The following is a 27,610-nucleotide window of genomic DNA, read 5'->3' on the forward strand; positions in this document are numbered from 1 at the left end:
CCAGATGAGGCCTCACCAATGTCGAATAGAGGGGAACGATCACGTCCCTCAATCTGCTGGCAATGCCCCTACTTATACAGCCCAAAATGCCATTGGCCTTCTTGGCAACAACGGCACACTGTTGACTCATATCCAGCTTCTCCTCCACTGTAACCCCTCAGTCCTTTTCTGCAGAACTCCTGCAGAGCCATTCGGTCCCTAGTCTGTAGCGGTGCATGGGATTCTTCCGTCCTAAGTGCAGGACTCTGTACTTGTCCTCGTTGAACCACATCAGATTTCTTTTGGCCCAATCCTCTAATTTGTCTAGGTCCCTCTGTATCCTATCCCTACCCTCCAGCGTATCTACCTCTCCTCCCAATTTAATGTCATCTGCAAACTTGCTGAGGGTGCAATCCACGCCATCCTCCAGATCATTAATGCTTATTGCTAATGCTATATACCCCTGTGAACCATGTAGAAATGAAAGTGTTTAGCATTTCCGCAGAGAACCTATTCTTGGGGCAACTCCCCAAAATGCTTGTCCTTGAGTTTGGGGATAATATTGCCTTTAGTGGAAATTACACTGTAAACCCCTTTCACTTTAAACATTACAATATTAATTTTGTGGCCTTATATGTGGATGATGAACAGATACCAGCTAATTCTCTGCAATCAGACGTTGAGGCCGGAAACTGCATGTGAGAGTGTATGAATTTGGTGCAGATGGCTGGTAAAGGCATGAAAGATTGTTCTCCGTTGATCATTTGTGATGGGTTACACCTTGTTTGCCTTTGATGTGTCTCCCGACCAGGTATGCGACTATCACTATTCCCTGATTAAAACAGGGAACCTGAGAGCAGAAATATCTTTTTCAAAGGCTTTGAAAGACACCATCAATATGTTTGTGTATGGGGTTTTTGACAATATCAGAAATAAATCACAGGGAAAATGTTCCATTTGACTACATGGGAATATGGACACTGTACAGCTAGCATGTGTTTTTATCAGTGGACCCTTTCACAAAAGAGAATTTCTTAGATGTGTACCCTTGTGATTGATTCCCAGGCGGCAGGCTGTCTCAGAGACCCCTAGGTTTGATGGTCAACATGCATCCACGGAACCAGCCAGAGGAACACTGGCTTGCCTTGTGCCTGACAAAGCATGACCACGGCATTTTCTGACTCATATGGACACCCACCAAACAGTGTGTTTTTTCCTAGAAGGATTATTAATTTTTTTTTAAAAAATGCTACTGACATAGTGTTTCACATTAGACAATTATAAGACTCCCCCACTGTCAGCTGCAGCTATCACTGCATGTTTTTCTTACATCACCATAGCAAGGTGCTATCTTTTGACCAGATCTTAAAACTGCATTCTAATAGCTTAGTACAAAAGGAGCAGATGGCGATGAATTTTGTAAAAAATAAAAAACAAAATCTCAGGCACATCTAGGCTTGCTGAAAACACACACAAAAAACACATTTTGCACAGAGTAACCCCCCTCCCCCCCCCCCCCAGTGTTTTAAACACCCAAAACCAAATAGTTTGCAACAAAATAATTTTAAAAACCACACATTTATGTACCCTCCTCATAAGACACACATACATTTTCCCATAGGAAAAAAATAAGAGACATGGCATATGCCCCTACATCACACACACACACACACACACACACACACACAAAATTAGCATCAAAATGTGTATAGTGGGGATGCTGAGAGCCATTGAACAAAACTGTAAACCCTGTATATGATGGAAATCACTTCAAGCCAGGGGGTGAGGCAGCACCCCGAGTTCCAGCATCTATGCACAGGGGTGCTGGATTATGATTATTCTTTTTTTCCCCCAACAAGTATTTGGGCCTTCTGGCTAAAGAACAAGCAAAATTTTAGTTAGTATTATTCCCCAAATGCACAACACCCTCCCCCGCCCCCATACAATTTATTTAATAGCAGAGTTTTAAAAAAACATTATTAAACACAACTATAGTTAAAATGGGGTTTTATCTTGTCCTGGTGAAATACAGCTTGAAGTTCCTGTTTCCATACTAAAAAGACCACACTTCAATAAAGACGTGTACCGCTATTAGTACAACGAGTAAAAATGTAGAATACATTTTCACAGTTATAAAACAAGAAACATACCTCATCTTGTAGTCCAGCAGCAGCTGTTCAAAATGGTTTCCATTGTAAAAAGACAGTCTTCAATAAAGCTTAGGTTTTTATACCAAGCTACCTCTTGTTTCAAAGGGACCTCAATGTCTGTAGTTAGCAGGTTCATTTGATCACTGCAGCTCTTAATCAATAGATATGTAAGGAATTAATGCACTCCTCCTCAAACATTCCCTTTTGTAATCTGTGGGTGCAAATTAAATTGTCTACACAACAGAGCTTCTTTTTGCTAATTTTTAGTTATTTATATATATTTACAGTCTTAAGCAGTAAATCATCATACATAACAAACCTTTAATATTAATATACTCTATCCTGACTGACAGACTTGCAGATGTCAATGAAGGTCTTAGTTGTTTTCATTTTAAACATGTTCCTTCTGTGCTTAAAGTTTTGGGTTGTTTTTAAATAAAAGTGGACTTCGTTTCACCATAGTAAACAGCTCACAAATACCCATAGCTTTTAAATGTTTGATTGTTCTTACAACATATTATTTTATAAATAAGGTGAAGGTTTGTGAACCCTTGCAATGTTTCTGTTTTGGGTTAGACCATTTTTTTTATTTTTGAAAATATATTTTTAAACTTTTTATGACTGAGTTTCTAGAAAGGCTGACCCATAGCATTCTACAAACTCCTGAGGTTTCATTTAGTTTACTATTAATTATAGCTCACCACCCGCCTTTCTGTTGGTGAACCATCAAACCTAATTCTTGATAATTTTTCCAACCTGAAGAAGGCCTAAAATCTCAAACTTTGATGGAACATTAAGAAAACATTGGTGTGTGATTACATGTGAAGGCAATTGTTCCACACAACCCCATTTTTGAAACAGGTTATGTTTAAACCAGTCTAGTTCATTGGGGTTGAGTCAGCTGTATTGTACTCAAGCATGTCTCAAACATCCATGGTTTATATAGAATATAGGCCTTTTTTTGCTTTATTTTAAACAATGATTTTCTTTTATTTCCCCTGGATATTACTACAACAGTGGTGGGCAACCTGTGGCCCGCTCGCAGCCCATCAGGGTAATCCGCTGGTGGGTTGCAAGACAGTTTGTTTACACTGACCGTCCGCAGGCACAGCCGCCCACAGCTCATAGAGGCCGCGGTTCGCTGCTGCCCATCACTGTATTACATGCATTCGCTTTTTGCTGTAAATAGGTCTCTTTTCTTAAAGACACAATAGCAACGTTCCCACAAACTATTTTTATTTAAAAGTCTTAAATCTCCTTGAATAAAAAAAAATTAATCTTATTTAAGAGTCACATAGACTTTGTAACAGAAACAAAGATCTTCTCAACAGATATTTGTATTTACAGATACTAAGTTTTATTATATTTTATATCAAATTTGGCCCCTCTCCATCTCTAACTTAATCCTTTTAGATTTCTTACAAATTATTTTTTCCTAAGCAGGGTCCTGTAACTTTTGTGTGGATCAGATAGTCAATATAATGTGTTAAATGGGTATCCTTCGGTTTAGTAATTTTGTTTAAAACACTGTTAGGGTCCTTAGTGCTTTGCACAGCATTTACCAAGGTCTCCCCCCTTGTTTTAAGTTTTCTTGGGATAAGCACAGACACTGAATTGCATAGCCTATGGCAATAACAATGTTAATAAGCTTTCCAAAGGCAGGTTAGCACACAGGGCCCACAGCTGGCAGTTTATATCTTCCGAAGTCCAATTGACAAAGTCATGATGCCAGTGGCCTGGTGTGTGTATAACATAGCCCTCACAATTTTCAAAAATCTACTCCCAAAGACAACGATTAAAGATAGGATACACAGAAATGCATGCAATAGACCACATAACTCTTTTATGCTCATGACATGGCACAGGCTTAGTTAGTTCTATGCCAAGGCCCATTCTTAAATCCATATAACTATGACACTCTGCACACTTGGTGTCCTCTTGAACAGTTTGTCTAGGTGTTGAACAAAAACAAGTTGAGCCCAAGTCATTTTGCTCTTTGATGCGAAGTTCTAGAAGACCCAGAGGCCCTGGACAAAGGCATCCAGCTGTTGAGAGATTTTCAGATTTATTCAAAATCAGATCAGTACCTATCCGATTACACCCATCCTTGACCACTACTTCTTCTCGTTCGTTTACTCAAGCAACGTCTTCTCTGTTCACCTTGTCCACTGGTGACTCCGAAGAGCTGTAGTCACCTTCCTCTGTGGGGGCAAACGCCAGGTGGCCATCATGCTAATCAGTTTGCCTCACGAGTGCTTGGGTCTTGGGGTCAGGTTATGGCATATCCATTAACAGCTGGCTGAAGGGGCTCCCTTCAGCAGCTCCTTCCTCCTCCCCAGAACTGTTGCTTTCCTTGCAGGTGGCCAAGCAACCTTGCCACTACAACACATTTTGTGGTTCTCAAGTGGGTAGAGAAGGAGGCCATGTTTCCTCTCAGCATTTCCACAATTTCTGAAAAATACATTTGTGAAACAAGATGGCCTCTTCCACACAGTGATGAGGCTTTTGGGTGGTGGTGCTGACTGGTCAACCATTAAACTGCAGAGATCGGGATTCTGGCCTAGACTCTTGTGCTATATCTATGTTGATTGTTACACATTTCTTTTCCAGGAGGGCCTATGGTGGTGAAACCCACTCCAATTAATATAGGGCAGCGGGGGAGGTGGGAGGGTTCTTAGAGGGGGTCACATTCCACTCCTTGCTGCTGGTCACCTGTCATTGTCAGCCCCAGAAGTAATACCCAGAGGAGGGACTTAGGGTGACAGGTGTGTGTGGCCTTAGGGGTCTGGATGGGTCAACATTTGATTGACATTGTACCTCTACACTACTCAGAAACCACCAGACCCTAACAAAGTAGTAGTAGTAGTGTGTGTGTGTGTGTGTGTGTGTGTGTATTTGGTTTCCTCATATTCTTAATGTTGTGTAAAAATCAAAGTCACAGGGTACAAGACAGCATGTTTTCATTGAACACCCTAGAAGTCAAAGCAGAGTAAAGATGGCACCGAGTGCTGAACTGACTTGCCCACGGTCACACAACAGGACAATGGCAGAGTCAGAATAGAACCCAGGTCACTGGCAAGAACAGAAGCACTTAATAAAAATGTATCTTCTCTTAGCATTAAAGGAGTTAGTTATATCCATGTCAAATTTGATCAGAAAACACAGGAAGCAGCACGATTAAGAATGAACTAAAGTAAACTCCATTACTGTTGTCCAGGCGTCACTCAACTGTGATCAGAAGCACTACCCTTTGTGAAGCAGAAAAAAAAAAGATTACTGAGTAAATTGATACCAAAAAGGATTGCGCAATTTCATTGAACAGATGTCAAATAGCCATAAGCATAACAATGATTAGTACTCTGAAATTATATGCTATGGGTTTAGTGCCTTAGATTGAGTGTTAACCTGTCTTAATTGAAATGCATCTCAGTAATTGACTTCACAGCACCGAACTGTAAATAACATCACAAATATGGATTTTAATTAAACAAAATAATGTAGGTGAAGGCCTCATGTGATTTACATCCTACATAGTCTGACCTCTATTTCTTGGGGTGGGTCAGCTTGATTTCAATACTTTTACTAATTAAATGCAAAATCTTCTCTTTCTTAACTTTTAAGAAAATTTAACTATTGGTGCTGTCTTTTATTTTATGATTTATGAAAGCCATTGAACGACTTGGTTAGTTTCAGGGGTTGCAGCGCACTATAGCTGGGCTTTGCATTTCTCCCCAACCCCACCCCACAAAGACAGAAAACATAAGCATAAGAGTAACCATTTCCCCCACATAAGTAGGGGCTCTCACAACCTCCCCCATACACATAGGCCTTGCATGGTCAAGTAGTCTCATTGACTTCTATGTGTACATGAATTAGGGTTTTCAGGATCACCTGCTTGACATATATGTAGAATGTGTCAGCAGTATGTAACCCTGCTTCAGCTATTTCATTTGAAACCACTATTTACAGGAACTTTTGAAGAAAGGCCTGGATTTTGACCTATGGGCACACAGCAAAAGAAAATAATGCCTCACTATAAACTAAGAATTAGTGAGACATTTGGCAATCTCATTATACTGATTGTTAAGCAGCACTTTCCATGGATTTTAACGGAGAATGCTACTTAAAAGGGGGCATGAGATAGCCCTGGAAAAGATTATGGATGTCATTGAAGGAATCTCCAGGGTTCATTTATAGAAGTTTAATCACCTAAGAATAAAAATTTAGCAGAGCTGAATGTCTTGAACTTATGTTGGGTGAAGTAATGTATGGTTAATGAGCCTTCCATAGTAGGAACAACAAGTACTGCATGAGGGCCAGATCGTCAGCAGACACATAGTAGTAATGCCTCCATAGGTGAGTTCTCTCATTTGAGGATTCCTCCTGTAAGTACTTGTATGATCTTGAACAAACTAGCCTCTTTAGTTTGTTGTATACACAGGACATGCTAGAATACAAAAATCGATGTTATGACTTGTTTTGTTCTCGGTCTTTGGAAGTTATTAGGACAGCAAAGGTTTTTTTTTGGCATTAGCAAGTGTCTCACACGTAATTACATACTGAAGTTTGTGAACTGTTTTTCAGTGAGATCTCAGGCTATTTACAATGGCTCTGGAACTACTTAGCATGTCAAAGGATCAGGACCTTGTTGTGTTACATAACTATAAGGTCTAATATATAAAGGTCATTGACATACTTTGAAAGAAAGGTGCTATACGCGCAAATGCAATTATTTATTTTAAAGGATCTTTTTTAGGCTGGGCTCTTCAAAGGAGTCAATAGGAAACCAACTCCTATTCAGTGTGAAGCAACTGACATACTTGGATGTGTGCCTAACTCCCATAGGTCCTTTGGAAATGTCTGGCCTTAAATAGGAGGGGTGAAGGCTTTTCATAGAATGAGAAATTCTAAAGGCAGAAAGGACCTTTACCTTATCTACTCCAAACTCCTGTATAACATAGACCACAGAATTTCACCCAGTTACCCCCTCATTGAGTCGAATAACTTGTATTTGACTAAAGCATATCTTCCAGCATGGCACTATTTGGCTAAACAAAGAAGAGGAGGAGATATAAACCAACTATCTGACTGTTGGTAAAAGAAAATCACTGCCCTCAAGCAGCAATTCATGTTACTTTATTTACATAGCTGTTGCTGTCATTGGGGGTGTTAATTTGCAAAAGACTATTACGAAATACTGGCCAATGCAAGATGTCACGTAACAGTAAGTGGCATTCACTCCTGTGTAGATTACAGGTATAATGTCTTTGCATCACTTAAATTCCACTTTAAATCTCAGAATAAGGATTAAGATCAAATGAGAAACTGGATGGGGAGATTGGGACTAGCAAATTAAGGAGCCTTGGAGGAGAGACTGTAACTTGGGACTGTGGTGCAGGGGATGACTGGGATGATAGTGTGACAAGACGAGATCCCGGGGTGCAGTCTGGAACTGTGGGACCGCTGTGCCCCTTAACTTTCTCCAGCCTGGGCTGTCTCTCACAATGCCTTGCTAGTGACGAGCACCAAGCCCCTCTAGGAGCCGTTATCACTCAGCACAACTGCATGTGGAGACCCCAAACCCAGCTAGATTGCATGAATGCTCCCAGATCCACTCATGAATTACACAGAGAAAGGCACCAGAGCCAAATCCCCCCAGATCCTAGCACCGTACCTCAGGAATATACCATCTTGCACTTCTCAAGGTGAGCAATGCAGATTTATTAATTGGTTCACCACTTCATCAATGGAAAGTGGATATACACCAGCCTTTGCAAAACCTGAGGAGGTTTGCCACACACTTCATACAAACTCACTGGTAAAGATAAAGAGTAAAACAAATGTATTGACTATAAAAGGTAGATTGTAAGTGACTAAAAGTGTTAGGCAAAAAGTCAGGGTTAGTTACCAAAAAATATATATATATATATAAGCACGCAGTATAACCTCTCAGCCCTATTAGACTGGGAAACATCTAGATTAAGCAGTTTTTCTCACCCCACTGGATATTTCAGTCCTTAATATATAGGTTTGTTCCTTAAATCTGGGCCAGTCTCCTCAGTTGGAATCTTCAGTCTTCTTCTTGGTGTCTTTGTTGCTTGCAGCATAGGTGGGGGCAGGAGAAAAGGCCTCGCATGTGGCCACTGTGTCTTGGGGAGCACAAGTCCAGGCATGTCTGAGGGCATTGCTGAGTCTCCAGGCAAGTTTGAGCAATTCCCCTGGTGTGGCCTCATGCAGGTGAGTCATTGCATTGTAGCTCCCTTACTGGACAATGGTTGTTGATGGGTTGATTGATACCCCACCCGGGTGTTAGTTACTTTCCTTGCTGTTGCCTCTGGGGAGTTAATATCTGGCTGATTCCCCAACTTACAGCATGTTTTAGTGACAACCATAGAACGCAATTCTCATAATTTCATATACATAATTAATATACATATGTGGACAGAAATGACTTTGAGCAGATCGAAAAGGAGTACTTGTGGCATCTTAGAGACTTTTCTTTTTGCGAATACAGACTAACACGGCTGTTACTCTGAAACCTTTCAGCAGATCATAACCTTTCCCCTGATACATATAAAGCATGCCTTTTAAGGTAAGATCACGATTGGATAAAAATGAGGAATATGAGGATTACAGGGTGCTCCCACAAGGTACAGAATGTCACAGATAGGTTCAGAGTGGGAAGAATAGAACTGAAAAAATAGCGTGGGATCTGTTTAAAGACTATCATAATGTGCAAGGGGACAAATTAATGGTGCATGGGCAACCTTAGTTCTGGCATTTTGTTACATTTGAGTGCTTGACTTTGCAACCTTAAAGTAGGTTTAACTAGAAGTACGTTATACATATAATTTACTGGATCACAACTTATATTTTTGAAACCAGCATTTCACAACCTAATTTTCAGCAACATAGTTCATACTGAGCTACAATATAAAAGATGAAAATCCATTAAGTAGCTTTTAATGCTTTTATTTACAGCTTTTACCCACACTATAATTGCATAGGCTTCCATGCTGAGACATCCTCTGTCAATCTTTATTTTGTCCACTACAGATATTACAACTCCAACTAGAAGCTGTGAGAGCAAGTTGTCTTCATTCCTAATTTTCATAATCTAACTATCTAGAACAGACTGGATTTAGGTTGCTCTCATGTAGTTATTAACCCTCCATAATGTACAGTGTAAATTTCTGCAAAGGGTAGTTAGAAAACTAATGAACTGTATGTTAGTCAAATATATATATTAAATTTTAAATAATGTTAGAAATTATTTATTATAAGATAAAGGAATTTTTGCTTTTTGGATGCATCTCAGAAATCAGCATTTCAGAATTTAGCTGTAACTGCTTCAGGGTTATGTAAGCCTTTTGTGTACCTTATCTGTAAAGCTCTCAGCCTATGCAAATGGCAAGGTGAAGTACAGTATCAAGAGACAATTGTTGGCACCATCTCTCTTCCCCCCTTCCCTAACAAGGCAAGCTAACAAGCCAAAAAAACAAAAAAACAAAAACCAAAACACCCCAAGGCCACAAAAACAGACCAAAAAGAAGAACAAACAACAGGAAGAAACCAGCAGGGTTGACAGAAGTAGACAGAAAAAAAGAAGAAGTTTTATCAGGACAAGCAAAAATGTATTAATTTACGTTAGTTGTGATATATGCATGAGAAAGTTTTAATTAGGGGATTAGCTATATAGGCACACAAATGAGGTAACTGGGTATACTGAGTCTGGATTATGGAATGAGAATATAAAAACATAAGAACGGCCATACTTGGTCAGAGCAAAGGTCCATCTAGCCCAGTATTCTATCTTCCAACAATGGTCAATGCCAGGTGTCCCAGAGGGAATGAACAGAACAGGTAATCATCACTTGATCCATCCCCTCTTGCCCATTCCCAGCTTCAAACAGAGGCTAGGGACAACATCCCTGGGCATTTTGGCTAATAGACATTGATGGATTTATCCTCCATGAATTTATCAGGTTCTTTTTGAACCTGTTATAGCCTTGGCCTTCACAACATCCTCTGGCACAGGTTGACTGCGCGTTGTGTGAAGAAATACTTCCTTTTGTTTGTTTTAAACCTGCTGCCTATTAATTTCATTTAGTGACCCCTAGTTCTTGTGTTATGAGACAGAGTAAATGACACTTCCTTATTTACTTTCTCCACACCAGTCATGAATGTATGCATCTCAATCATATCTCCACTTAGTCATCTCTTTTCCAAGCTGAAAAGTCCCAGTTTTATTAATTTCTCCTCATGTGGAAGCTGTTCCATACCCCTAATCATTTTTGTTGCCCTTTTCTGTACCATTTCTAATTCCAATATATCTTTTTTAGATGGGGCAACCACATTTGTATGCAGTATTCAAGATGTGGGCGTACCATGGATTTATGTAGAGGCAATATGATATTTTCTGACTTATTATCTATCCCTTTCTTAATGATTCCCGACATTCTGTTCACCTTTTTGACTGCCACTGCACACTGAGTGGATTTTTTAAGGGACTATCCACAATGACTACAAGGTCTCTTTCTTGAGTGGTAACAGCTAATTTAGACTCCATCCTTTTATATGTATGGCTGGGATTATGTTTTCCAATGTGCATTACTTTGCATTTATCAACATTAAATTTCCTCTGCCATTTTGTTGCCCAGTCATGCAGTTTTGTGAGATCCCTTTGTAACTCTTTGCAGTCTGCTTTGGACTTACCTATCCTGAGTAGTTTTGTATCATCTGCAAATTTTGCCACCTCACTGTTTACTTCCTTTTGCAGATCATTTATGAATATGTTAAATAGTACTGGTCCTTGGGGGACACTATTATTTTCCTTTCTCCATCCTGAAAATGGACCACAAGAGAGTGAAGAAGACACATGACAAATATAGCAGAAACCAAAGATTTGAAGATAATCACCCCTTCCCCAGGAGAAGAATCTTAGTCACTTATCTTTCTTGCATGTATATGTAATTTATAAGCAATAATAGCATTGTATTAAAATGTACAAAATAAAGGCTGAAAAAAACTGTTTAAATTGAGGTGGGTCTCATTTTTCACTCAACAGGGCTGAGTGGATTTTATCTGGTGATTAAACCTAGGCACACCAAGTCGAAAAAAGAAAAGGAGTACTTGTGGAACCTCAGAGACTAAGAAATTTATTTGAGCATAAGCTTTCGTGAGCTACAGCTCACTTCATCAGATGTAGCTCATGAAAGCTTATGCTCAAATAAATTGGTTAGTCTCTAAGGTGCCACTAGTACTCCTTTTCTTTTTGCGGATACAGACTAACACGGCTGCTACTCTGAAACAAGTCGAAAAAGCAGACAGTGCTCACCTATGACTGTCAGCCTCCTGCAACATATCAGTTTATTATCTTTCAATGTTTCTTACCAGGAGCTACACCAATCTTCTCTTCCCTTAATACTTGTTACTCTGGTGGTGACTACAATTATCATGTTTTCTCAAATCAAATGCAGCCTGTATGGAAGTCCTTGGCATTGAAACCAGCCCCTTTACAACTAAGGAGTTAGCTTTTATACACCACCAAATTAAACATTGATATCAGATGCAGAACTAACAGCCACCAAGATGCTGACCGCATGCATATGTTTATTTTATGAAGTAATGCATTTGCAATTTGAACACCTCCCTAGGGGAGGATTATGCTCAAGACTCTGTACATACCATAAATGTTGTCATTCTATTCTGATTATCTAACAAGTAATAGAATCAGTTGCTTTCGAATACAGGCTTTGTATCTACAATGGTTGGTTGGTTGATTTCTTCTCAAACAGCAAATAAAACAGGCTGCTTTCACCCTGGGCTACATCAAAAGATGCTTATTTTGATTGTTTACTGCTAGAAGCAAAGCAAACTTTTTTATACTGAAAAGCATCTCTCCATAAAACTGCATTATTGGTCCTATACCTTTTTATGGCATGTTGCATGTCAGTTTGTTTTAGGGGGTAAATTGCACATTCCTTCACAGCCTCTCTTTATGAGTGCAGTGTGGAGTATAGGTAACTATCTCCTATGGGTTGATATTCACCGGTTCAATTTTATCCTTACTTACTTGTACTTCAGTAGCACATAGCAGCCACAGATCTATTGTGCGGTGAACTGGACAATCACAACAAACACACAGTCCCTGTCTCAGAGACCTTACAATCTAAATACAGCATGTTGTTTTTTTGTAAAATTCAAAAATAAGAGTCAAACTGGTTTGTCACTGTCCAGCATGAAACTCCCTTCTGAAGGCAATCTTAACTGTGAAACCCTGAAATGATGCATTGGCCCAGAAATTAGCAAGTGGCCAAAAAGCACTCTGCACCACTCGGCTGGGGATGGGGCACAAAGGCTGCTTTAATTCACCTTTGCATTTCCCTGTCATTGGGCTGATCAGTGCTAGGCTGGGTTAGGGTGATCATATTTCCCAAAGGGAAAACAGGACGCTGCATTCCCCAAGCCGCTCGCCCAAGCCCCCTGCCCGCTCTGAGCTGGTCCGAGCCCCCACCCCATGCAAGACTGGCATCACTGCTAACCCCCCACGCAAGGCTGGGGCTGGTGTCACTGCTCACCCAAGCCCTGCCTATCCCCCCCCCCCCTCCCGTGTGGGGTTGGTATTGCTGCTCACCCCACACACATTCTTCCGCACCCCACTTTTTTGCCAAAAGTGGGCATTTGTCCCATTAGCTCTTACCAACTAATCAAGTCAGCAAGAGAAAACAGGACAAAAGCCCACTTTTTCTGGGACGGGTCTTTAAAAAGGGACTGTTCTGGCCAAAACAGGATGTATAGACACCCTAGGCTGGGTACGCAGTACACCTTAGACAAGCCCAAGGGATGCTGTAAGCTGCACCAGCTGTCACACCAGCTGGGGATCACTTGAGCATATAAATGCCCTGGCTGTGTACCCTCTACACCAACCATAGGGGGGTGAATGATATAGGAGCCAACGTGGCATCTCCCCACAACACAATGCTGCGATGCGTACTCCTTTACCCAGCTATGTCAGCTTCAGGGGAGCTTTGCGCTAGAGGCGCAGGTCTAACCAGCACAGCATCTGGTCCATTCGATTAAACAGAGAGAACAAAAACAAAGAAACCTCTCTGGAACTCAGGGTGATGTGTGCTGTGTCTATGTAAACTATTAGCTCCTCAGTGTAGGGACCATGGGTAAAACCCCGACTCCTTTGAAACCAGAGGCAAAACTCCCCTTTACTTCAGTGGGGCCAGAATATCAACTCCTATGTCTTCTTCTGTGTCAGCACACTGCTGATGTTTAACAAATAGTGAATACTATATTTATTATTATTGTTATTATTATTACTATTAATCTCTTTTCTGGCACCCTTTAAGTGAGCATGTGCTTGGATGCAAATCAAATAAATATGAAGAACTAGCTGCTCTGTACAATCGGTGATGCCACTCGACATTAGCAGTCTCTGATGTTCATTTCTGCAAGCCACTCCTGTTTCTGAGCAAGCTGTTGTGTGCAGCTCATTGCCAGGGTACAAACCGAGCCTGCAGAACGTGTTTCTTTGCTGGAAAGCGGAGGTCATTTGGAGCGTCTAGAGTGACAATTAACCTAGAATGCTCACTTTGCCATTTTTAGATTGTCTCTTTTGGGAATACAGTTGCGTGCTACATGCATGTGGCATGGAACGGTGCATTGTGGGATCGCTGTATGCGAACAGGATCGTATCATGGGAAGTGTTGGTCAAGCTTAATAAAACGTGGTGCTACTAGTCTGCTCCATGCCCCTCAATGTAATATGTGTGTGCACTGAATGAATAAATTGGAAAACAAATCACTTACTAACCGTACTTCTTGTTAGCAGTGTCTTTGGTTGTCATAAGGGTCTCAGGTTCAAAGCAAACCTAAAAATCACATGAATACAGCAAACAGAATCAAGTAAATTGGCCTGAAAACGCCTCAGCAGAAGAGACAGTGGAAGCAAAACCCATTGAGCTAGACACAGTCACAAACAAATTACCACCTTATAACAAGCTCTTACAGTGGGTTGTGGCAAATAAATGATTTTTTTCCCTTCTTTAAATGACTTATGGCTGCATTAACTCATTGTTGTCTCAGGCTGGTACTTAATTCTTGTTAAGTTTTATATTTCAACACAGTGTAGCACTAACATTAGACTATCACATAATATCAAAGTGATTCATAACCAGAAACACACAGACAATGTTAAGTTGAAGAGGGGAAGCCAGAAATGAATGAATGAATTCAATGGTACTGTATCCTACTTAGATTGCATCTAATCTCTTTCTAGATGTATTCATGACAGTATCTGAGCACCTATAATATCTACTGTACAATATATTTTCATTTTATCCTGAGAAATTGATATTACTAGAGTTGGTCAGGAATTTTTAATAAGGATGAAATTGTGATAAAAACAAAGTGATTTCCCCCCACTCTAATTACTACATAGAATACGATAGCTGCCAGGCTCCCTTTTATTATCATGAGTATCTTTCCTCCCCATTCAGCTGGGGAGGCTATGTCTTGTAAAGTACCAAGCACACAGCTGATGTTGATAAAATGAACACAGTATTAATTATTTGTTAGTTGCGATTATGAGTTTTGGTCCCTAGATATCAAAGTAAGTATATGCTTCTTTGTCACCATCTGTCAGTATGTGCCATTATGTGACTGTGGCTGTACAAGGGAGTGAGCGGACATAAGCTACTCTTTATTACTTTGCACTAACTGCACAGTTCATGGGTAGCAGCATGGGGAGGACAGAGGCCTCTGGGAGCTACAAGTGGGCAAGACAGGATGGAGATTGGGCAGAGCCTTTGTTCCACGCTCTTGTACCCCCTTCCCTCCAAAATAAGCTGACTGGCATAGCTATGCCAGTGCACTGGAGGAAGTATGCTGCCCTAGGCATAGGCCTGGTGTAGGATACTTCCCTTGTAGAGCAGGGATAAGTTGGGAGTCATATTGTGACTAAGAATCACAATCTGTCTTCTGGTCTGCTCCTTGGACAGCACAACAATCTATTCCTAGCAGCTGTTGGAACAAAAATTATTTCATTATTACCGTAGGATGGGAATGCCTCATCCAGCTTCTTTCCAAATACAGAAATATGTATTGAACACTTCAGCCTTTGCTGCATCATTGACAATTTTACCTTCCCTTTATAGTGAGAGACGTATACCATAGCTGGGATTCCTTTTGTTCCCGATATCTTTTATAAAAGGTCCTTCTTACAGGTCTTAATCCTGCTAACCACAGATTTTTCTATTGATATCTATTGCTTTCCCTATCAACTGTCTGCATTTCCTAATAGCTAATGTATTGTAATGGCTGTCAACATCCCTCTTTTTCAATTTACTATATTGATTTTTCGGGTGCGGATATTGTTTTTTGCTTGTCTATCAAGTGTCATGCATGTTTATGGTGCCGAGTACATAAGTTATTTATATACAGCAATTCAAGAGCTACTCAAGCTGTTTTCATTGAATGGGTTTAGCAAAGCGAGGGCAACATGATTCTTGCTGCTTATTGCTCAAAGCTGCAAAGTGAAATTTATTCACATTAGTTTAGGATGATGCCATTGATGACACCACTTTCTCTATTTTTACTGACTATGGAACAATTAGGGCTTGTCTACATTACCTGCTGGATCGACGGGCAGCGATCGATCCAGCAGGGGTCAATTTATCACATTTAGTCTAGTCTAGTCTAGACGTGATAAATCGACCACTGAGCACTCTCCCGTTGACTCCAGTACTCCACTAGGGTGAGAGGCACAGGTGGAGTCGATGGGAGTGCATCAGCCATTGACTTACTGCTGTGAGTAGATCTAAGTACGTTGACTTCAGTTATTCATGTAGCTGAAGGTGCGTAACTTAGCTCGATTCCCCCCACTACTGTAGTCTGGGTCTTAGCCCCTAAAGTCTACAACTATCTAGTGATCTAGAGCACTAAAGCACTTCTCTTGAACCATCATCCTACCTGCAGATTCAGAATCACTCGTCAGGAGTAGTAGAGGAGAATGAAGACTCTTGTCATCAGACTAGTCTTCATTCCCCATGCTTTTTTTGCTCCGTACACTAACTATATTCCTCACCAATAAGAGTATATAGCCTGGTGTGGGCCGAGGGATGGGATGTGCTGGCTGCCACTTCGCACAGCTCCCATTGGCCTGAAATGGCGAACCATGGCCAGTGGGAGCTGCGATTGGCTGAACCTGCAGACGCTGCAGGTAAACAAACCAGCCCGGCCCGCCAGCAGCTTTCCCTGATGGGCTGCGTGCCAAAGGTTGCTGATCCCTGCTTTAGAATAACCAAATTTAAATTAATGTGGCTCTTAATAGGACAAGAATGAAACAAATGTGGCATTATTCTCATCTGACTTCCTCAATGAGAATCTGGCATAAATGGAAGGAGACTCAGACTTATGTATATTCTAGTTATCATTTACATCCTGTAGAACTGCAGAACTATCAAATGAAATTAATGTTCTTCCATTCAGAATTTGGAAACACATTGCCAAGTATTTCACAGAATTACAAAACCTTTCTGTTCTTAACTTTTTTCCTCCTCTCCATTTCCACCCCTCCAAAAATATATACATTACAAATCCAGGACCTTTCAAAATCTTACTCTAAACAGCAGAATGCTTCTGAAAGTGTAGGTATTCCACTTGAGATGCAGAATACCTGGAACACAAAGCAGAGCTCAGGTATGAGAAATAAACACCTCCAGCCATGTAGAGCATCTGCAGTGCAGCAAGCTACATGGGAAGTGGGGAAAGCATTGTGCTGCACAGTTATTTAAAATTAGATTTGAGGCCAGCCCCCTCAGCTGATGTGTAGCTGAATAGCTCCACTGATGTCAGTCGAGCCAGGGCAATTTACAGGAGCAGAGGATCTGCCCCTCAAAAAAGACAAGCTTTAACATAGAAGCACTGGAAATTTTAAATATAAAAACCAATTGGTATGTAGATATGAGATATTCACTTTTCCATTCAAAACCAAGGGCAACACCAGTTGAGACAAACAAATCTTTATTAAATTATGATTAAGTAGTTGCCAAAGGGAAAGTATATTGTAACTTTATCCAAGTATGAAGTCGAATAGGAATCAGGAGGGGTAATATTAGGATAAAAATTTTTAGTTGGGTTACAGAAACCCCCAAAATTCTTTATCAGAATTTTAAGCCAGATAGTATTTTTTTTTTATTTTTGTGTATGTATCAGGGTGGCTTGCCCCTTTCAGGGCTGGAGGCCTGGGGTCAACCAAACCTAGTTATAAAGTGGACACACCTGAGAAGGATCAGGTGATCCCCCTAGAAAAGAGCAGTAGGGAGCTCCAAAGCGGAAGAGAAAGACTACAGAGCTCTCTAAGCAGGGAGGCTTGAGAGAGACTGCACAAGCCTGCACCTTGTTCAAGAAGCTTCTGCTAGAACCCAGAGAACGTAGTTTTGCCTGGGCTCTGTGGCAAGATCCTGTAAACTGTGTATGTACTTTTCCAGAAGGCTCCATTAGAGACAGAGCTATAGGAGTGTTTATCTTCTCTTTGTGGCCTGTTAAAGGGAACTCATTGTTACCTCACTGACAATATGTCCACTTTGCAAGTGCTCTAGTGGCACAGCAGCTATGCCCCTGTAGTGTAGACACTGGCTACAGCAACAGAAAAACCCCTTCTGTCGCTGTAGCTAATCCTAGAAAGGCAGTAGCTAGGCTGATGGAAGCATTTTTCTGACTACCTAGAGATCTCTACTCTGATGCTTATGGCAGCTTAACTAAGTCTGTTGGGGTACATATTTTCCGCACCCCTGAGCAACTTAAGTTTTAGGTGTAGACCAGTCCTGAGATGGAAACAGCAGCAGGCTGATATGACTGGTGTAGTCAGCAGGGCACTCATCCCTCCTCCTGACAAGGAGGGCAGCGGAAACTGAAGAAGTAAATGAAAAAAAAAACAAATGGGGGTGATTGCTGATACACAGACAAACCAGCAGCAAGAGACTGCAGGTCCTCCTGCCACTTTTGCTGTCCACAAAAAAACCAGGAGGTGCAATATGCCTTCCCGCAGCAGTGGCAGAAGCTTCCACACCAAAACCAGGAGCAGCTCCTTCAACAGCAACATTAAATTGCCCCAGAGACCTTTACAGGACATAGGCAGGCCTGGCCCAGTGTTGGCAAAGCTATGGCCTGGGGATGACGACACTCCTGAGGTAGCTGCCCCACTACAGAGTGCTTCTGCATTTTCTCACCCAAGTCTGGGCTGGAAGGAACCAGATAGTACAAAAGTGGCTTTTCTTCCAGTATCTACAGTCTGAATGGAAGCAGGTGACTCATGAGAAATCTTGTCCAGATTAGTGCTCCAGCCCGGGTTTATAGATCTGGGAGGCTCAGGTCATACTCATATGCTCACCTCTATTCATGCAAGGAAATTCTGGTGAGCACACTGAAGAAGCAGTACCTCCACCGTATGCGCCCCTTGATCATGTAGACTCTAACTCCAAGGGACAGAGGTCAAGGTGAAGTATTAAAGGGAGTGCCTCTCCACAGCATCATCTCACAAACCTGTGGGCAATTCCCTGCAGAAATGCTGATCTTCACTATAGAGAGCCTCTTTAGTGCTTAACTTCCAGCCTATAACAGAGCCTCTCCTTATAGCCTGACTTCTGGGTGCCTGGACTGACTGTCTCTGCGGAAGTGGATGTGTGCTAATCTGCGTGAACAAAGCCAAGCTGCCAGATTTCACATGGGAGAAGTTGCTACATTCCCACTTCTTGGAGAAAAATCAGGGTGAATTTGAGGGGGGAAAACATGGGGCTAGGACTGAAGATTTATCCCCTATACCTGCATAGGAAAAAATGCCTAAGTATTGAGTGATGGCAGGTAGCCATGTTTCCCAGAGGGATGGATCTGATCATTCCCCCACCATCCTAATCTTCACACAGGGTATCACTGGAAATACAAAAGGATAGAGATTGAGGAAAGTTTGGCTGCTATGACTTCCAACTCTTTTGAGGTTACATACTTATTTACTAGATCTCTGGGGGTGCTAGGTCCTATGCAGTGTCCCTCCTCCCAGCCATGTGGCCTTTGGGAAAGAACCACCAGAGAGGAGCCAGCTAGAGACTGAAGTTGGCACAACACCTCTAGGAAGCAGTCCAAACAGGGACTGATTGACTTTGTCAGGGAAGGTGCCAATCCCCTGTACTTATTGGCTATTGATCCTACAATAGGGTCTCCAGCTCCCTCCCACCCCCTCCCTTTCTTTGATTTTCCAACCAGAAAATCCTCTCCTAACATAACGCCAAACCAAAAACGATCACAGAACTAACATGACATTTGCCATGATCATATGGATCACTCTGCTTGTCTTATATCCCTTTCTCCTACTTTATCTATCGACATTGTAAGCTCTTCGGGGCAGACCTGTAAGTCTATGTTTGTACAGTGCTGTTCTTGGTTGGCCTTTAAGCAAAACCATGAACATGATTATTGATAATTAATTGCCACTAAATTATTCAGATAGCAGATCATTAGTGTTAGAGCCTGATAGTAGGCTGTAGATTTTTAATTCTGAAGTCCAAGATGAGCAGCATCTAACTTCAGGATACTATCTAGCACAGGGATCGGCAACCTTTCAGAAGCGGTGTGCCGAGTCTTCATTTATTCACTCTAATTTAAGGTTTTGCATGCCAGTAATACATTTTAACGTTTTTAGAAGGTCTCTTTCTAGAAGTCTTTAATATATAACTAAACTCTTGTTGTATGTAAAGTAAATAAGGTTTCTAAAATGTTTAAGAATTTTTTAAATGTTTAAAATTAAATGAAAATGCAGAGCCCCCCGGACCGGTGGCCAGGACCCAGGCAGTGTGAGTGCCACTGAAAATCGGCTCGCGTGCCGCCTTTGGCACGCGAGCCATAGGTTGCCTATCTCTGATCTAGCATGTACAAATACAGCCATGGATAACTTTAATAGGACACAGCTTTTTTATCAAGGAGTAGAACAAGCCTGAAGTACTTTATGAAGTTCTGTTATGTACTTCCACTGGTAACTTGCATAGTATAATTAGTCCTGATTCCCCAGAGTTGAAAAATGTAAAACATTTATTTGTACATTTTGCCCAATGACAGAGTCATGGACTAACCAGGATAAGTCAGAGACACTTAACTGACATACAAAGTGATGTGAATTTCTGTTTTAAAAGATTTTCATTGTCTAACGGTCACGTTCATAAAATATTTAAATACTTAAATAATCACTTAAATAATCACTTAAATAATCACTTAAATAAACACTTAAATAATCCCTGAACAACAAGAGAAGAAATGTGCACACAAAGGACATTTGTATATCTACATCCCATTACTGCTAATCAAAAACAAACATATTATCCTTTATTCATCTTGGATCACTAAGTGACCAAAAAAAAACTTCTTTGCTAATTTCAGGGAACAAAATATTCTATACAAAAAAGATTTGGATGAACAAAGGCTTCCTGAGTATGTGGATAAAGATTGTAGGGTGTAGGCAGTGTGGTTATAGTTGTGTCAACCCCAGGATATTAGAGAGGTAAGGTGGGTGAGGTGATATCTTTTATTAGACCAACTTCTGTTGGCAAGAAAGAGGCAGCAAGGATGCTATGCTCACATCCTCATAGTAAATAAATTTGCTAACACAAGAAGAACATAAGAATGGTCATACTGGGTCAGACCAAAGGTCCATCTAGCCCAGTATCCTGTCTTTCGACTGTGGCCATTGCCAGGTGCCCCAGAGGGAATGAACAGAACAGGTAATCATCAAGCATCAATCACCTACCATCATTCTCTTAATCATTTTACATTTTCTAGCTGAGTACACGTTGTACATGCTCTTCACGCAGCTCCATTTTGTATACTCTAGTCTGCATTTTTGTGTTATACCTTGCTCACAATACACATTTGTTGCTTTTTTAATGAGTGCACAGAGAATACAGTTACTTGAACACGCAGCAGCAGATCCTTTGTTGGTGTAACTCACTACACCCATTTGCACCATCTGAGGATCTGGCACATAATACTCATTCATCTTGGGCCCAATCCACAGACCAAAGTCAAGGGGAAAAAACGCTTGAGTATTTTAAACATGAAGAACTTCTAGCTATTGTTTCAATAAGAGACTCATGAGAAAGGAAAAGCAATCTGGTAACGGGCTTACAATAGCACAAAATTTACTGGTGTATCTCAGATTAGCATTAATAGGATTTGTCTAACTAAGGTTATGTATATCAGAAATGTTACTTTTTTCAGAGTAGCAGCCGTGTTAGTCTGTATTCGCAAAAAGAAAAGGAGCACCTTAGAGACTAACAAATTTATTTGAGCATAAGCTTTCGTGAGCTACAGCTCACTTCATCAGATGCATTCAGTGGAAAATACAGTGAGGAGATTTATATACACAGAGAACATGAAACAATGGGTGTTACCATACACACTGTAACCAGAGTGATCACTTAAGGTGAGCTATTACCAGCAGGAGAGCGGGGTGGTGGGGGGGGGAGCCTTTTGTAGTGATAATCAAGGTGGGCCATTTCCAGCAGTTGACAAGAATGTCTGAGGAACGGTGGGGTGGGGGCATAAACATGGGGAAATAGTTTTACTTTGTGTAATGACCCATCCACTCCCAGTCTCTATTCAAGCCTAAGTTAATTGTATCCAGTTTGCAAATTAATTCCAGTTCAGCAGTCTCTCGGAGTCTGGTTTTGAAATTTTTTTGTTGAAGAATTGCCACTTTTAGGTCTGTAATCGAGTAACCAAAGATATTGAAGTATTCTCAGACTGGTTTTTGAATGTTATCATTCTTGACATCTGATTTGTGTCCATTTATTCTTTTACGTAGAGACTGTCCAGTTTGACCAATGTACATGGTAGAGGGGCATTGCTGGCACATGATGGCATATATCACATTGGAAGATGTGCAGGTGAACGAGCCTCTGATAGTGTGGCTGATGTTATTAGGCCCTGTGATGGTGTCCCCTGAATAGATATGTGGACACAGTTGGCAACAGGCTTTGTTGCAAGGATAGGTTCCTGGGTTAGTGGTTCTGTTGTGTGGTGTGTGGTTGCTGGTGAGTATTTGCTTCAGGTTGAAATGTTACTGAGCCACACTGTCAGCAGGCACTTCATAAAAACAGGAGGGCATGCAGTAGCAGGGGCAGAGGAAGCGTGTGTAGCGGCAAACGGAAGTGAGTCCGCTTGTATTGGCTATAGCAAGTGTACTATATATCTAGGGGCAGATCCTTAGCTGGTGTAAACTGTCATAGCTCCATTGACTTCAGTGACAGTTTCAGCTGCTGATCAGCCACATGGGATTTTATTACTGTCTTTTTGGCGCACCGGTATTTGCGTTCCATCCGCACAATGCAGTTCATAGTTTTGGAACCAGGTTTGACTAACAAATTCCAGGAGCCTGAGATTCTAAAATCAAGTGCTTAGATCAGTGGTTCCCAAACTTGTTCCGCCGCTTGTACAGGGAAAGCCCCTGCTGGGCTGGGCCAGGCCAGTTTGTTTACCAGGCGCGTCCGCAGGGTCGGTCAATCGCAGCTCCCACTGGCTGTGGTTTGCTGCTCCATGCCAATGGGGGCTGTTGGAAGCGGCAGCCAGTATGTCCCTCGGCCCGAGCTGCTTCCAGCAGCTCCCATTGGCCTGGAGCGGCAAACCGCGGCCCCTGGGAGCCGCGATCAGCTGAACCTGTGGACGCAGCAGGTAAATAAACCAGCCCAGCCCGCCAGGGGCTTTCCCTGCATAAGCAGCGGAACAAGTTTGGGAACCACTGGCTTAAATACACACATTATAAAATATTAGGAGAGAGCTTGTAGCAGCTGCCCAAAGACATTTATAACCACTTGGAAAGATCCAGCCCATCATCCTTTACTGAGCAGTTTAATGAAGTTTCTTAGTGCACAAGCATACAAAGATCATGGGCAGAAGAGAAGTGGGAAAACAGCGTCTGAAAACTTCTATTGCCCAATAGAAATAAATTTCCAAACCAAAAACTGCCAACAATCTAAAATTCAGACAAACTGCTGAAAACTGGAAGAAAATATGGTTTGGTTTTCTTTGAAAATCTGAGGAAAACAGACTCATTATGTAAAAAACCCAAATTTTCCATCAGAAAAGTTGAGGGGAAAACTTTTGACTAGCTTTATTAGCAAGAAGTGACGCACCAGGCAGGGTTGTAGAAAGGAGATCTTTATTACATGTGCTGAGTGGCCATTGTTGTATGCTGAGATGCTAGCGTGCGAACAGACTGGGCCTGGTTTGCATTCTTGAGTCCTTGAATCAAGCTGAAATAATTCCCCTCCTGAAACCTGACCTGCTTTCTCTCCAACTCTATTGACTGGAGTGTGCTTTTTGTGTGGCTTAGGAGAAGAAGGGCCCCCTCGTCAAAGTAGTACCTAGGAGCCTATCCACAAATCGTTACACAGCTGTATATTTTGGGTAAGAACTTCAGCTAGTATAAGCCAGTGTAACTCCATGGGGCTCAGTGGTATAAATAGGTCTTCATGGGAACTGCCAGTTTACACTAGCTGAGGATTTGATCATTTTATTTTTCTTCAGTAATGCTTCCCTTTGTCAGTTCACTCGTACCATTTCTCTTGTAAAGTGCTATTACTACTGGTATTACCTATTTAAAAAACCCCATAAACATTCCTTGAAAGCGTGAAGGGATGGAGTAGCTTTATATAACCTGACAGATCATAAAACTTATGGTTTAAAGCATTTCAGCCTCCTCAGAGGCTTCACAAAGTGACAGTTGGAGTAATGTAGACTGATTACCCACATGGTATTGTACTGATATCATTTCAGTGTGCCTACCCTCAACTCCCCAAAACTAGCTGTTGTGACCCCATCATGGTTGGCTCTCACAGTGCAATCTACTTTAGCTCTCTGATGTTCATAATTGACGGCCTGAACTTCTTTAAGCTGAACAGAACTAGATGCAGATGTATAATCAGGGAAGTTAAAGGTTTGGTTGAGGACAGCAGCTTAGCTTTTCCCCTTGGCTTCTTATAATGTCTCCAACGCACAGCAAAATATGGTAAGTATACTTAGTAAATGTAATAATGGAACAGGTCACGTAAAGCTCCATTTCCTAGTAAACTAAAGCAATTATAGCCCACTTGTGAACACGCCAATTTAATTGGAAAAAAAATAAAGGTAAAGGAATGCATCAAGGTTATTCTAGAAAATTGCAGCATGAGACCTGTGACATTTTTTAAAGTGATTAAAGCCATTATTGGTGGCCACAATGGTAATTACTACTTTCAGTGTAATCTTCCACAAAACGAATGACACAAACTTGAGAAAACAATGCTACTGTTTAATTGCAAAAGATTTGTTTTGCTAGAAGGAGCAATTGTTGCGGACATTGCTTTGTTGATGTTGTTGGAAATAGTTTCTCCCTGCTCTGCTTTGTGCCAGACTCTGATACCTTCACGCAGAGTCCATGCATCACTGAAGTCCTATTTTGTGGGTTTCAGTAGTAATTAAATTGTGCATAGGCCATGAGACATAGCTGTTGTAGTAGTAAGCATTTACAATATGGCAGTGTCCAAAGGACTTAAATTGGGATTGGGACCCATTGTGCTGGGCACTATACAGACACAGAAGAGAGATAATCCATGTCAAAGGGCTTACAGCTGCTCTGCACAGCTGAATTTCACCCTCCATAAAGATATTATGAGGGGTATGCTAGGCTCTATTCCCATAGTTTAAAATCTGAGGCTGGGGAATAAGAATATAAGGTACAGTAATTTATGGCAGAATTCAAGAGTTCAGTAGTGCCAAGCTGGGGGCTAACTCTCAGGCCTAGGATTTTATTTTCTCACTTTCATACCACTATAACCCAATTAACTTCAGTGGAGAGCCTCCTGATTTACACCAGCATATGAGAAGAATCAAGCACCTGTGATTTATCTACATGACCATTCTTGTTTGCAATTTCTGTTCAGGGATAAATTAGTGTAACATCTCAAAAATATGGGAATACCAGTATTTATCATCCAGATCATCCATAAGCTGTGTCTCCCTGTGACCTTATTATAAAAGACTTGACATTCTCTGATCCCTCCAACTGGAGAACTATTTTTTTCAGCTTTGCACCTACCCTTTTATTATTTTCCACAATGGACAGCTTTTCAGAAGCCTAAAGGAAAAAAAATTGAATACATTCTATTCCATGACATTATCAGAAGCATATTTGCTTTTATTGAAGATGTTCCATTTTATAATGTGAATCAATCTTCATGTGGAGATTGATAAAAACCAAAGCAACAGAGTGTAATTTCAGTGCAAATTTATTGTATTATTTATCTCCAATGTATTCACCACATAGCTAGCAAACAGTTGTGGGAACTGACAACTAAAATTTACATTCTACAATGGTATCTCTGAAATGAAAGTAATTGGAAAATATGTTTTTAAAGAGTCACTCTAAAATGCATTTTAACCCTTACATATAAGTTGAATTTTTATAGCTTGAGTAATTTATTGTGGGATATCCACCTACCATTGTACATGCAAATGCTGTAAATTAAGAACACCATGAGACAAAGGCAGAACAAAGTAAACCACTGCATATTAAGCTTTGGTTTGCCTGTGTTTGCAGTTTGTTGGTTAATTGCAACTACTACATTGTTTGTGCATAACATCCTGTTAGTGCTACCCTGCTGTAGATTTTTCATTATTGTAATGTCTATCCATCAGAGTTATATAATGTATTAGAACTTTAGCTATATGAATATGTTAAAGCCAAATCATAAGGTTCTTATTCAGTTGTCACTTAGATATTATGGTTATGATTACAGACTATAAAATAAATTAAAACATTCAGCTCTTACTCATGCAAACTCCCATTGAAATCAATAAATTATATTCAAAAGCATAGAGAAAAGCAATGTTAACAGTGATGATGATATCATATATCCATGTTGTGTCTTTCATCCCACTGAATTTTACAGACTATATGCCTGACTCACCACCGTTCGGCTGAACCGCATGTAGTCATTTGCGCCAGTGCAAAGTGGGTTGTAAAACAATAGTAAGTCAGAAGGCTAGTGGTTTATACTCACTGTATTGGTGTGAATGACTATGAAAGGTATAAAGGAATTTGAATAGTTTGATTTCTGTGGGAATTTGTATAAGTAGGGGCTAATGAATCAAGTCCTATACATACAGATCATTTTATCCACGGCTAAAATGTAGTCAACTAGGGGGTAGTATGTGGCCCCCATTTAACTGGACACATCAGTACTACACAATAGCTTTAGTTTAGGGCAGGAAGTAAAGAATACCATATCACTTTCATCTGACACTGCAGCTGGAATGAAGAAATGTAAAAATACGTGGGAATTAAAACTCAAAATTTCACCAGGGCAAATACTTTTTCAACAAGTGTCATGGGATCTTTAATATCTAAAACTTAAAATTTTAGTTTCACATCACAACCAAAAGGTGGGCAATGGGCTTTAAACAGAAGACAAAACTGACCACCTACATTAAACAGGATTGGCCATTGTTTTTTTTTTTAATCAAAACCACTTTAACAGAAGTCTGCTTTTTAAATTAAAAGTTCTCTTTGGGAAGTGTCTGCTTCCCACTGAAAACTGACTTTATCAAAAATAAAAATCCCCAAACCAAATAATTTTGGCCAAAAACTGGGATTTTTTTTTGAGCCAAAAAGTTCTGGTTTTTTTTTAGTCAACATTTTCAGCAGAAATAAATCCAGTTTTATTAAATGCCATAATCTTGTTTGTATTCTTATCTCTTCTTGAAGTACCCACTGTACTTCTCTGTAATGAAGGGATGCATTCCCTGCTATAATGATCCATACAAAAAATACAATAAAAACACCTTTACATGATCTGCTGAGCTGAGATTTAAAGACACACACTCATGACTTTAAGTCATTGGCTGAGAAAAATATGGATATTTATATAACCTGCTTTCATTCAGACCAGGGAAGTTAAAAACTTGGAATAGGTGAATCAGTTCAGATAAGAGAATAATTATCTCAAGCCTTGAACAAAAAGCAAAATGATTGAGGTCTTTCCTATAGTCTCTCTGGCTTGTTACGTCACTGGACAAGTGGATGTAGAATGCATGCATCTTTTAATAGCAAAAGTAATGAAAAAGTTGGTATGAAATCTTCCCCACATGGTGCCATTGTGGAAACACTTTAATTTTCTTCACACAATGTATTTTCCAAGATGAAAACCGTGTATTTCCTTATGTAACAAGTCCTGAGTTACTGAAGTTCGCATGCCAACCCTGCTTTGAACAGAGTCACATATCACCCTTTCAGTATGGATTTCTGTTTCAATTCGTGGGCTCTTTTGATGAGTTTTACTGGTTACAGAAGAGACTAATAATGCTCACTAAACTTAGGTAAAGTGAGGACAAAAGCTGTTTGAACTTCCTCATACAGCTTTGCCAAAGCATATTAGTCTGCAACTTCCC

Source organism: Lepidochelys kempii, chromosome 7, assembly GCF_965140285.1.
Source record: "Lepidochelys kempii isolate rLepKem1 chromosome 7, rLepKem1.hap1, whole genome shotgun sequence".
Classification (NCBI taxonomy): Eukaryota; Metazoa; Chordata; order Testudines; family Cheloniidae; genus Lepidochelys; species Lepidochelys kempii.